General features: G+C 37.3%; 1 long non-coding RNA gene across 3 annotated transcripts in view; it reads right to left on the minus strand.

Annotated features, from left to right (window-relative positions):
* LOC129371504 (uncharacterized) overlaps nt 1–12,188 on the minus strand; it is a 37,277-nt gene extending 25,089 nt beyond the window's left edge. For 2 of the 3 annotated variants that reach the window (XR_008607157.1, XR_008607156.1), the window contains exon 1: nt 11,965–12,188. This is a non-coding gene — a long non-coding RNA (uncharacterized LOC129371504). Of the gene's footprint in view, nt 1–2,007; nt 2,145–11,964 lie in introns of those variants that run through there. The other variant, XR_008607158.1, reaches the window with a different exon arrangement.
* Between the last annotated feature and the right edge of the window lie 2,404 nt (nt 12,189–14,592).

Raw genomic sequence — 14,592 nt, forward strand, 5'->3', positions numbered from 1 at the left:
CCAGAAATGGACACTGAGAAAATTGGAATAAGTAACCAATGTCTAACATCAAGAATCCACATGAAAGATCAAGAGCCATGCTCAAACACTTTATAGGGTAAGGACACAATGACAGGTCAAGCTTGAGATAGAGCATTTGAAAACAAATGTCTTCCAACCATGAAATGTCATTGCTGTCAATCAATAGGCAGATTTAAACTGGCATCAGAGATGGTAGAGAGTGGCTTCTGTCAGTTAGGGCATTTCATTGTTGCTTTTGAAACAAAAGGACTTTAATTCAAACAAATAAATGCAAAACTATGCCTGGGAGTCTATAGTTTGATCAATGTATTCAAGCCCATGATCACATTGTCCATTTGATTCCAGTCAAGGAAATGTGATGCCTTCACCTCAACACAGATTCTTTATATCTGATAAAGCCAAGAAATACTAGGTCATTTGTGATACTTCTAAACTAGGCTATTGGAAATTCTAAGATGAACGTGGTAATATAAATTGAAAATTAAGTTATACTCCTTAGCGTGTTTGGATGGATTTAAAAATAGGTTATCATTTAGGATTTTTAAATTTAATGTAAGAAAAAAACTGGCCAATTTCAGCTTCTGGTCCATCAACTAGAGCATCTCTAGTTTTCATCTGTCTTGTTAGATATATTGTTATTGTAATGGTCTGTGTGACAGCTGTTCCTGCTACCATACATCAGATAAGTGGCTAAATGTTACCAGCTACGTCACAGCTTCAGATGCAGAATAATTTCCAGGAAAATACTAGTTGTATCAGATTTCTATAAATACCAAAACCACTAAAGTGGATCATACTACTGTCTGATTGCAAGGGGATGGGAGAGCTGGTGTTAATCATTTATTCTCTTTTCCTTTTCTTTGGACCCATAGACCTGAACCAAAAATGTTTGGTTTGTATAGGTCAATTACTATCAGTGTTGTATAAAGTACTGAAATCTCAGAGTCAAGTAAAAGTATAGGTACCTCTCCAAAATATGACTTGGTAAAAGTCCAAGTCACTGACTGAAATGTTACTTGAGTTAAAGTATTAAAGTACCTGAAACGTCTTGTACTTAAGTATAGAAATTACTGTAAAAATGGATGTACTCAAGTAATGTCATGAAAAGTATAAGTAAAAAGTAAAACAAGGCAAAAGCAGTTTGAACGACATTTTTTATATTTTGGTAAACTTGTCAAATACACTTAAAATAATGTACACAACCAAGTGCAGGCAAAATTAAACCTGCTAATTTTAGTTAAGAAAATTAGGTGCTTTACCTACACCACAATGTTTACTAGTTAATTTGTCACTCAAGTCTAACAATCAAGTCTTGTTGTTAGTCTGTTGGTTGGTATTTCTTTTTTTTGTGAAAACAATGATCTGATTAGCAACTATTTGAAGGGTAACTAACACCCCTCTAAAAAGCTCGGTCGCCAGTCTGTCACAGAGAGACAAACAACCATGCACACACACACTCACACCTAGGGAGAATTTGGGAAGGCCAAATAACCTGACAGTCATGTTCTTGGACTGTGGGAGGAAGCCGGAGAACCCAGAGAGAACCCACGCACGCACAGGAAAAACATGCAAACTCCATGCAGAAAGACCCCGGGCCGGGAATCGAACCCAGGACCTTCTTGCTGCAAGGCAACAGTGCTACCCACTGCGCCACTGTGCAGCCCTAATTTGAAAATGTCAAAACTATTTCAAAAGAAAGTTTTACATCTCAAAATAGCTACAGCAACTGGCAGAGTTAGCTCTTCAACAAAGAGCTAAAATCTTGTGTTCACTGAATACATACAGATTACAAAACTCATTGAAGAAATTGTACAAAAATACATAAAATGCAAAATGCAATGTGTTGGATTATGGGAAATGTCAATAAGTATAAATACATTTAGACTGCAAAACACAGTTAAAGCTGTTTTCTTGCTTGCAAATGGCTCAGACCTTAAATGTAAGGCAGTGAATGTCAATTTCACATGTAAAAAGACAAATACTTACATGCATAATCTGTTCTTCTCAGTCTCAAAATATAGATTTTTTTACAGCACATCATTTAGGTGAGATAAATGACAAACTATGAGCCAGAGAGGGAGAGGCTACATCAGCTTCTGCTTGGATGAGCATGTAGGGCACGGATGCACCACGCGCCCTGAGGTGAGTGTAAAAGTTTTTTTTTTTCTTTTTCTCTTTTTATATATACATGTCAAGCAAGCTTCACTGCTTTCTTGTGACATAGCTCCTGCCTTAGAGAAGAGTCAGGCCTTATCTGAATTAATAAAAAAAACGTTTATTAGTATAACTGATTAATTGTTTAAAGTACACATAAACATACTGGTAGAAATATTTATTTATTTGTGTTTGAGATGTTTTGATAATGGGCTAGTCTTAGTTATCCTTTAAATGTTATTTCTGATGGACATTCCTTTAATTTAAGAGAAATAATGGTAAATCTTTTCTTCTTCAGCTTGAGACATTTCCCTTCAAAAGTATTGATATTTCTAATTTCTGTGAGCACATCATTCCTGGCAGCCTGATGGCAGGATTAGGAGAAATTCTTCTTCAGCAGGGTCAGGGCATCTAGCTTGATGGAGAGGTGGATGGAGGTGAATGAAGAAAAATACTGGAAGACAAACTGTTATAACCATCTAAAGAGACAGAGACAGAAATTCACCTTCCAGTAAAACAATGTACTACATAACAACCAAGCTTCCAGTGGGATGTTTTAGATTCATGTCTCCATGTGTTAGAATCACCCCTTGACCTTACAGATTTAGATCCAATTGAGGAGTTTTGGTGACACTGTAGAACTGCTTTTAGCATATGCTTCCCGTCCAATCTGACTGAGCTTGAGCTTTTTTGCTAAATTGCTCGAAGAAAGATTTGCAAATATGTCAATCTGTAGATGTGCAAAGCTAAATCTGTAAATCTTCACTGAGGGGGCCTGAATACACACACACGCACACACACACACACACACACCCCACACACACACACACACACAGACACATATATATGGACAGGTCGCCAGCCTGTCGCAGCGAATGCTATGTTTACTAAGACTAACAGTGCATTCCTTGCTTTGGTCTTTAGATGATTTCAAAAAGTCAAATAAATATTATTTTAAAATATAATGATAGTCCAGATTACAAGTCTGTCTGTTATTTTGCTCGTATGAAATTGAAAAGTTTGGGTACCGATGCTTTAGTTGCCTTGTATGGGGTGGTGTTTATGCAAATGGTCAGAAGACAGAAGACAGTGCTGAATTTAACATACTGAAAGAGATTTGGTTTACTCTGTTCTTGGGAAAGTGACCTATGAAATCTTCTGATGGAAATGAGCAATCCAATCCTTATTCCTTGTTAGAAATCCTTGGTGAGATTAGATATATAATTTGAATATGAATAAGACTATCTGGGCTAATTATAACCCCTCAGTCAGCTACTCCATTTGCACAGAGCAGTAGCAGTTGAAAAAAAGACTGAAGAAGAAGAAAAAGACAGATGATTGGAAGATGAGCGCAAGGAGCAGGATGAAAAGAAGGAGGAGGGGGTAGGAGGAAAGAAATGATGAGGAAGAAGTCAAAAGATCAATCCCTAGTTTGGGATTATCTGTTCCCCGATAACATCCTCCACTCCACCCACTGCCATGAAGATATGCTCTCTTTTAGGGTAAATAATTCATTCACCTCGACATGCACACTTACACACATATACGCAAAAAGCACCTTCACTCATACCACATCCCCTCTGCAGATAATGCTGCTAGCCAAATTTATACCTACCTTTGTAGTTGCAGTCTCCAAATGCGATTAGCGCTTATCTGAAGAGAGACCAAACTACCGTCATCATCGAGTTCATCATAATATCCATATTCATGTCTTTAAATCCCCTCTGGAGTTAAACTAAAGGGATTGTAGCACCTGAAAACACTTAGCTCTTAGTACCGGTGGAATGATTGCAGATTTCTCTATTGAGGTCAGAACTCAGCATAAAACATTTTCTAGTTTTATTCTTGCCAAGAAGCATTGTTTGGAGAAAATGGTGACCGTTTTGTTCAAACCAAACTTTGTAAAAACATGTACTTTCCTTTAATTAAGCAGCATATTACATTCAAACTAGTTCACATGTTTCCACATCAACATAATAGTATATGCAACAGTGTTTCTTCTTTAGAATCACAAATTCTGGTCTTCAAAATGTGTGGTGCAGAAGGACATAAACCTTAGGAAATGAAATGAAAAATATATATTTTTATTTGTGAACCTATTCATTATATCTCAGTCATCCAAATTTGAGTTTGATATTGGAGGGAATTGCCTTTGCATCTTGTTTATACATAAGTCATAATGTTTCAGAAAATGATATGTCTAATTTTGACCTATTTGCCTTTTTCTGTGCTAAAGTTTGTATGATCACTTCCTGTGGTTCTTATCCAAGTATTTGCCCAAAACTAATCATGGCTAATTCAAATCTCCAAGAGTGCTTGACCACAAAGAATATGCAATATAAGTTTCATCATGTGTAATGATGAAATGTGCCTCCCATTACGGCAGAGAGTGATGTTCTGCCTAGATTTTTGTGACTGTTTGTACATGACAGAAGTGACGATGAGACTCCCAGTCAGAGGGTAGCACCAAAATGAATGGTCAGACCATGAGCAGGAGAAGAAAAACAAAAAGCTTTACAGAAATGCAGCAGGGTGAAATGTGCCATTAACTACCCATTAAAGGCTGTTAATGTGTAATGATCTCAAAGGTTGTTAATTTAGCTACAAATTGTGTTTTTGTAAGATGAAAAACACTCTGTGAGTGAAATGCTGGATTAAGATATTGTCTAAGTGATAAATTACAGTGCTGTTCTACAGGGATGATTAGGCTATGAAAATAGTTATTGTACGTGGGAGGAAAAAGAAACGGAAGAAAAACGTTGCAGCAAACTAGGTCAAATATCTGAATTCAAATTGGCAGACATTAAATTGTGTACATCTCTTTGTTTGGTCCATAGCTATTTGAAAGAAGTAAGAGGGTTGATTGAATTGGCTATTATTTATTGGCAAAATAAATAATAGAAACATTGGGGTGATTATTTAGTTTTTTGCTGTTTCTGTCTGTCTTATTTCTTCATCATGCTTTCCTGCTGATTCTTGTCCAGAATGCAGCCAAACTCCATTGCTGCTCTCTCAACACCTGTTACTAGACTGTACATCTTTTGTTGTTGTATTAACCTTTATAATTTTCCAGTTCTTCTAGTATTTTGAAAGAATTGTTATTGTCCCACTGTGTCATAGAAATGTTGTGTCAACCCCAAGTTGATTCTTGATCTTTTCTTTGACACCTTTCCTTTATCATCTCACAGATATATTCTCTACTGACCTGCCAACAACTGAAATACACTGTCTTGACAGTAACTATTGGTCTCCTCAAGATAATGCTTCAGCCATTACTTCCTTGTTTTCTGTTTTTGTCAGCACCCACCTGCCCGATTCCCTCTGATGATCAGCAAGCCGGAGGTTGCTGATCATCAGAGGGAAAAAAACTGTTAAAGCTCTATTCAGTAACAATGTTCCTTTAAATTAAAATTTATATTTACCAATTTAGTTCTTTATCCTTTGTGCACTTTCCAATTACATTTTTCAGCACTTTGCTTTGCTTATAGTGGTTGTTTGTCAACCTGAACAAAGTCAAATGATGATTTTTAGAAAACTTCTATTCATCACATCATTGTTTTTTCAATCATTTGAATTACTTAGATGATTAAATTTGAAGGAAAAGAATATGGTGCTTTGTTTCTGATCCAAAACCACAAAATGAAATATGTGGTGAACTTGCAGCTTTGCCTTTTACATTTTTACTCATCCTCCTTCATCTATCATTGTAACTGTAATGCATTTTGAGATACAAAATAGAAGACCTGAAGCCTGTGTCGCGGCTTCAGGTCTTCTATACTACTGTAACGAATGTTTCCCATCATCAACCACATAGACCTACCCTCAAAACCACGGCCTCAACGGTTTTTTACCGCTTCCACCTCCTTTTTAGCTGTGTGTGCGCGCGCGCAAGAACTGCATGCTGCATGCAGCTGCTGAAAAAGCATCTGAAACCCTGATAGCATCATCACACAGGAAAGAAGCAAGAGAGCTAGACACTAGCTTGCGTTGCTAAATTTGGAGGAAAGGGGAGAAGTGGAGTTGAGTGGTGCATAAAATCTGTCTTATTGTGGAAAAGACAGATGTTCCGTGAGCATGGGAACCCATCAAACCTCTTCACTGCGGCTTTTTTGTTGAGGGCAGGATCGCAAAGTGTCCTTATCCAAAGTTTATCACTACTAATTAGCAACGATGGGTGTGTAATGTGTGCAACTGAATATACACACAAAGGCTTTATGGTTGTATGAAAGGGCAGATGGAAGACTCAGCTATGTAGACACGCATTCACACCCAACCTTTAGACACTAAAAATAACTTCTGGTGATATGTCTACCCCCTTTTTATGATTTATTTGAAGGTGGTGACTGAGGCAATGGCATACCTATTGTAGTTTCTTGATTATTGGTATTTCAGTAAAAAAAGAAAAAACAAAAAACAAAAAGCAAGTATGCATTTTTGGTTCAATATACATTTTAGTTGTAAATGACATAATATTCAAAGACCACATTGCACAAGGAATCAAAATGATACACCCTGAAGCAAGTGGTGTTTTCCATCTTCACGAGGAAATGCTTTATGTTGAATCAGAAGAGAATGCAAGCTCCCATCGACTGAGAGCATTCATACATTCATATATGTCAATGCAGCATCCCACTCTTTTACATTTCAATTTAAAGATATTATATAATGAGAATTTGTTGTTTGACACTGTACACATGTACTGGGACATGTGTACAGTGTCTCATTATTGTGATTGTTGTAGGTAGATTTGTTTGCAGTGTTTTGTTCTCTTGTTTTTGACCTAAATAAAGATTCAAATTTTGATTAAATTATTACACAAAAGTAAAAGAGTGCCTGCTTTCATAACAGAACAAATACATAGAATTAGGCAGGTATAAGGCTTTTAAAAACACTAAATGCAAAATGATTTATTATCAAAAACCACATTCTTATTTGCCAAGAGTGTTGCTTTGATTCTATTATTGAGGAAAGCTTGAATCTCTTGTGGCAGCCATTCGGAAGGTGCCTAAATGCTTGCTCCCACAAAGTGGTGCATATATCCTCAAAGCTCCTCCTTGTAGCTGCAGTTTCAGCAGAGCTTCCGGCTCACAGAGCTCCCATTCCTTCCTTGCACAGCTCCACCAGACTAGTTGCAGCAGAACTGAGCATCTGCTGAAATTTTTGCAAGAACTACCTCTCAGTTCAACGCTTTTAAGTAATTGAAACCATTGAAACTTAATTTAATTTATATTGAAATTAAATTGTCCCCACAAGGTAGTGTTTATTTACAAATTAGTTACATTCTGGAGTATTAAAGGGTGAATTTTTATACAATGCAAACAGTTATACATAAAAATTTGTGATTTTCATGAGACAAAAAGCACGCATAAAGAAGATCCGTTAAATGCCACGCACTACATTTTCATATTTATTTAGTGGGCCCCAAACAAATTTACCTTCTTCTCCTTCAAGGAGTCCTGATCGCCTAAACTAAAAATACCACAATTGTTAAAGATTCAGTTGAAAATTCATTCAATATGAAACTCAGTGTATGTGATCCATAAAATAAATACAAGAAAGGGAAATAGGTATATGGATAAACAATAGAGTGCAGAACTAAACTAGTATATTCCACCACATTTTCTTACAGCTAAGTAAAATTGTTCAACTTTTTTCAGTTTTGTTTTTAGGGGTTCCTTGAAAGCTTGAGAAAGGAAAGTTTCTGAAATGTTAAGTTTTGCCTCTATAAAAAGAAAGTTCCTTCATCCTAACTTTTCAGTAGTATTTCCCAAGGCAAGAGATGCATATCTTCTCATAATCTGGTTTACCAATCATCAAATCTAATGTGCTGTGAGTGAACTTTGTTCACACCCCAAATGTTTTATCCCTGTCCCCTCTCCCATACTCCCCCTTCCCCTTCTCTCTGACTCCACTCCTTTCATCACTCCACATCCGCAGGGGAGATGTAAAGCTTTTGGAGTAAATCAAGGCTCTCTCCTTCATAAACGCCTGTGCAATTAACTTAGCTCTTTCTCCCTCTGATTTACGGCAACCATGTTGGAGACTGGAGTCAGTCACAGGCCCTCTGGGTTTCAAAAGAAAAGACTCATTGGCTAACTTCCCTCACACTCTTTCGGAAACACACACTTATGCACACACATTCACATATGGAACCGCAAAAATTGCTTGCACATACGCAGACTCATTCACATCTGCTGCTCTGAAAAGAAAATGATGAGTGAAAGGAATAAAAGGGCAATGAGTGAAACAATGCGGCCTAATGACAGAGGAGTTGTTGACTGGAAGCCACTGCTTCAATTCATCTGACATTGTGCCTTGCAAAAAAAAAACATAATTCACAAAACACTCATGTGGGCTGTACATTGAATCCATCCACAGCACTTATGTAAAATTATAATGATACAAAACATTTTTTATAACCCAGTATAAAACTCAGCATGATGTAATTTTTTCTTTTAATGACAACAAATGTTATATTTTGGGATCAATAATTTCAAAAACTTTGTGTCAAAATGTTATGAAAATGATAACCAATACATAAAGTTTTTTTGATTCTCATTGTGGTGCATAGATATTTTATCTTACTTCAACTGGTATCCCTTTCCTATTCTCACAAGACATGAAAACTAATTTCATGCACTTGATTGCATTCAAAATATCACAGTAGTTAAGAAAAGTAGGCATAAATGTTACAATGTCAGCTTAGGTGAAAGAAATGCTCAGAAATGTCTGACACGTGTTGCACAACTTTGCTGCTGAGTGGAGAACACCTGTAGTTTTGGTGGTTTTATTTCTTGAACTGGAACCAACTATATGGGTGTTTTGGACTTTGAAGTTTTCCACGGTATTATAACCCTTCTCTAAGCAAGTTCAGTAAGACTATTTGTAGGTATATGGGGGCGGGGGTTTTGCAGAAATGATTACATTTCTTTTTTTACTGTAAGGTATAACCTCAGATGTTTCATCCACCAACAGTAGCGCTGTTCCTCTGATTGTTCATAACTAGTTACCTTCTGTTGTAAAAAAAAAAAACAGAAGGTAACATAATACACTTCAGAGTATTATGCTGAAGTGTACTTGAGCAAAATATTAACATATACCACACATTAAGTCACTTAAAGTGTTGCAATAGATCTTTGACTGATTAAAGAGCTACTTTTAAATGTGACTGAAAGCACCAGAGTTCATTATACACTCAGGTACTGTTTGCCACGTCATAGAATATATAATCGCTCATACTTTCCATGTGTTAATGTATTCTGTGCATTTTTTCCATGTAACTAGTATGACTGCTAGTTACATGAATTTTCACTAGTTTAGTAAAAATGCAGCTAATAGAGGGGAGTGCAGACAGTGACAGATTCCTGATTTTGTATGTTAGATTTCTTTTTTTTTTTTTTTTTTTTTTTTTTTGTTCAGGTCCTTTGTGTTCTGTTTTTAGAGAAGCTTCTAAATTTAGCTCAGAAACGTCCATGATTTTAATGATTTGTTCCCGAACTAGCCTGTAAAGATCAACTTTCACATCCTTCAAAGGCTTTGTACTTCAAATGCACCCACAAATCTCCCAGTTTGTCACGTTGCGACTCCCAGAACGTCTCTGATTCTATTTGTGTCTCTATCTATTTACTTAAATGCATTTCAAATGTATTGGTTAAGGCCCCTCCCAAAACCAACCCACATTTCCAAAGCCTGCTGCGCCCCCGACACACACTCTTTCACACACTGTTACATACACACACACATGCCACTGAAAAATGCTGTGCCCTGCCCTTGTCTGGTATAGCAGCCTCACACACACTGGCTTCATTCTTCCATACTATGGACTGAGAAGGTTGATGTGTCTGTGTATTACTGTGTGTTAGAGTGCATCGGTGCATACAGTGTAATGAGCATTGTGGGACGTCTGTATGCGTGCGTGTGCATGTGGAGTGCAATGGATTAAAGGAAGCAGTTATGTGTTTCATGTTTTTCTAGTGATTACACTTTTATATCATTTGTGGTCAAGGCATAGACTGCAGATGGACTTCATCCAAGCAGAAGGCTAATGTGCACATAACTATTTGCATGTGACAGACGCAGACAGAGCATGTCGGGATGTGTGCAGGAGTATTCAGGCAGATGACCTTCTTCAACCACCTCTCATCCCCCGTCCAATCCAGGACATCATCTCACCTCGATGTGCCCCTCCTCAAACTCTTCCACTCCATCTCACTGTGATCATGCTTTTACACAATATTCATAGTCAACCTGAAAGTAAAATACCCACCATTCCTGGATGTTAGGATCACTACTTTGAAGTTCATGACAGACTATTTCATTTATTTTCAACCATGCTTTGAGCTATTTCCAGCTGAGTGTTTGGGGTCGTAGTGTTGCATTAGGATTCAAGACATACTTCAAAACTTGCACCAACCTGACACAGCGTAACAATTGTGTTCTAAAAAGCTTTTTTCATTCTTCTGTCTTTTGTGCGGTGCCTGCGGTGAGACAACCAAGTAGTCATTTTGGTTGTCTCACTAATTTAAAAATATAACCTTCTGTTGCATTGTATTTACAGTTTTGTACTGTAAATACAAAACTGAAATTATTAACGGAAATTATTTTTGTTATATGTAACCACACTGACATCCAGTATTAAAATCATTGATCCCTTTGGGGTTCTTTGTCTGTAAAAACCTGTTCCAGATTGATTGGGTTTAGTTTTTGAAGTAATCTTAAAAATCTACTTTTAGAAGTATAATCATTCTTGTTATTTTGCCTGTGGATCTCCAGTAGATTATTTGTTGGAATGTGTAGCTGTCTTTTTTTGCACAGCATTTATAGAGTAGGCTTTTAAAACAACTGCCCTTGATTGTAATGATTTTCAGTAGAAATTATGCTTTCACTACAGCAACAGAAGTAGAAGAAAATGTAAAAATTTCCAGCTCTTTTTTAAAGATGTTTAAAAATCCTTAAAATTGTTTTTGCAGTACCCTAATTTAAGTGTTTCAATCATGAAAACCGCATTTCATTTAAGTATATTCATGCTCTGGTGAAAAAATATATTACATTTTAATTAGAAATATACACAAATATGACATAAGACCCATTTCTATTAAACTCTATTCAAAATGATAAAGTCAAGTGAGATATGCTGAGTGTATTGATCTTCATTAATTGAAACAAAAAGTGGATACAAGAGAATTTTTTCTTACCTAAGGTTCTACTTTTATACACTTGGAGATATAATTTAATAATAATAATTTAAAACACTTATTTCAAAACATAAATAAAAAGAACAAGAACTAACAAACATGGCTGGACGCTGGCACAAGTTCACATTTCCACATGGAAAAAAAATTATAATCTCAAAATATAGTGATATAACTACTGCATTTTTTTCAATGTGTGGGAAATCATTTTACTATTTTTTTACATATTGTAATCAAGAATGGCAAAAATGTGCAGAATGTTGTAGCATAAAGGTTATAAAATGTATAACATTTTTTTAGTTCTTTTCAATTAACAGATTACTTTTTGACATGTTTGTTTGTTTTGGACTTTATGTGTACTGTCATTCAAACTGTATTATTTTCTATGCCCTGTTTGTTTTACTTTCTTTAAAATGTAACAAAATGACTTTGCTCTGTGAATGGCAGGTCCAGTGAAGGCATTTACATAACAAACTAAAATGTACCATGATGTGCCCTGACATGCTTAAACCCTAAACCTAAAGCTACCCTTGGCTTTCTCTTTTCTTTCACCACTTGGGCACTAAATCAGAGAGACAGAAACATAACAGCAGCTTACCTTGGTGTCAGCCCAAGGCACCAAGCGCTTTCTCCCCTCCCTACATCTTCACTTTGTAGCCCCTGCCAAACACTGTCACCCCAAATCTCCCACTAACCCGCCTCCTTATGGCAGCAGCACTCACAAGGCGACCACAGTGGCATGGCGGAGCCACACGGCACCATCTGCTTCAGCAGGACACGTGGTGGAGGGAAAGGATGGGCTTTCTCCATGTACACTATCCCCTCAACCTTCTTTATCCAAATCCTTCACCCTGTTTGCCGCAGCCATCCTCCACTTTCTGGCCTCCCTCTCATAATAAAAAATTCCTGCCGATAATTTTTAAGGAATGAAGAGTCCCTCTGTGGTTGGATTTATGAACTCTCGATGTAGTCATAGCAACCAGTCGCAACTTGTACTTTAGGAGGGGAACAGGGCGGAGTGAAAGGGATTTTGGGTGGGGAGAGCGGTAGTGAAATCAATGTGTGTGTGTGCATGTGTGTGTTTTCATGGTGTTGGTAATGTTGTTGAGGGAGTCCTGAGGAGAAAGAAGAGGCATTGTTGTGTTGGCATTCAGTGTGTCAGCAAACCAGAGTAATTGCTTGGTCTTTATAAAAGGAGATGAGCTAAAAGCTTGACTGTGTGAGATGCATTTAAAAAAAAAGCTCCCATAATAGAGGTTAAAGGGAATAAACACTTGGTATTTATATTAACTGTTGTTGAATATTAATTCAGTCTCTTTTAGAGGAAAATAATGAAGGGGTCAATTCAATATGCCTGCATGGAAGCATGGGAGGCAAATGTTATTTTTGTATTGTGAAGCTGTCCCTTCACAATACAATTTAGGTGCAAAGAACTTTTTTATGTTTACCTCACGCTAGCACCTCCATATCGTTTGCCACGTGCAAATTCAAGAAACATTCTGCGTCTGATCTGTTTACTGTCTCTCTGGCTGTGTTTCTGCAGCTCACTCTGGGATGTATATATCTAGCTTTTAGCTTCTTATCAAGCTCTTGCAGTGTTCCCTGTAAAGCTCAAACTCAACCACTATACAGACGTACTTACTGTGAAAAAAGAGAGAAAGATACAAGAGAAATAGGAAGGGAGGGAAAAAGAAAAAAAAAACTCCTGACACCTCAGACTCCACTTCACAGCCAGTGAAGGAAGAAAGTGAGCAAGCCGCTAAGCCTTTCCTCCCCACAGCCGCCTGCAAGGTGAAGATATTGCTGCTCACATTTGGACAGATGCGGAGATCCTTTTGCATTGTGTGTGTATGTGTGTGTTTACTATAGATCTTCAGCAGTAGCTGAGAATTTCACATTTTTATTCTCTGATTGTTTAATTCAGATAGTGTGCTTTCCAGAAACAAAATATTCAAAACAAAATTTCAAATGTGTTGTTCCTCTTGAGTGAGATTTCAATTTGCGCACCGTTGTAGGCAACTAAAAATTATGTCGACATTAAGGGAGAATTGGACACTTGCTGAGAACAATAGATGCTTGCTGAGGTCTATGTATCCCAAATGGCCAATTTTGAGAGCCTATAAATGGTTTTGTTATGCTCAAATTTCTAATTGCACAGCAGGACTATTTGAGTGCATGCTATGAAAGGGTCTGTGATTGAGCTGCAAGGGGAATCAAAACAAACATACTGTTAAAAACAGAGGCCCTGTTGGGTGTAAAGCTGTGCACTGTGTCAGACAGTAGCAGTATAATCAAACATGACATGATCCTATTGCCCTCCCGATGTCAATTGCTATTGGCAAACAGGAACAAAGTGAGGCCAGGCAAAAGAGAGCGTAGTCATTACTGTTTGCAGACTGCAAAAAAAGGATGAAAAAATAAATAAAAACAGCAGATGAAATTACACAAAACTGAGAACTTGAAGGAAGTCTTACTGTGTTGTCCAAACCCTAAACTCATGACTTATGCACTTTCATGTTACATTATATTTAATTATAGATCATACTGGGGCAGCCCTTAGCAGAGTCTGCATGCCTCACAGGTACAAACAGTTGAATAATTCAGCAGCTGGCATGTGGGGTAGGATGTGGTGTGAGTGCAGTGGGAGCAAAAGCCCGCTGTTATTCAACTCTCAGCTTCATCTTGCTGCGGGACAAAATGGAGGTTAAATATCTGATTTTTACCAGCTTGTCCCAGGCCTGCGCCACCAGAGGTACATATATCCGGCAGAGAGAAAGGGAGAGAAGAAAAATACATCAATGTTTTGGTTTACACCAGACTGACAGCAGCTGGGTGGTGTTTTATTTTTAATGCCAGTTCGTGTCATCGGCAAACCACTTATGTGAGAATCGATTCAAACACAGACCAAGCTATAAAACACACAGTTATGTCCAGAGTTTTACACTTTAGCATGTCACAAATGGAGATTTGACTGCTTTCCTTCCTAACCAAATCCATTACTGTTATCTGTGGATACCATATCATCTTAGACTCCCTCCATTAGGTGGGGGAAATTGCAAATGGAGCTATGTGCAAAAAGGGAACCAGAGATAAAAGAGCGAGGGAACAGTAAATGTTGGTATGTTGGTAAATATACCAATAAAAGAAAGGTATATTTTCTTTTATACCTCCTTATTTTAAGGAATGTTCTAGATTTGTGTAAACCAAATAAAATTTAATCTAGCTG

The sequence above is a fragment of the Poeciliopsis prolifica genome, unplaced genomic scaffold, assembly GCF_027474105.1.
Source record: "Poeciliopsis prolifica strain line A6 unplaced genomic scaffold, Auburn_PproV2 SCAFFOLD002, whole genome shotgun sequence".
NCBI lineage: Eukaryota > Metazoa > Chordata > Actinopteri > Cyprinodontiformes > Poeciliidae > Poeciliopsis > Poeciliopsis prolifica.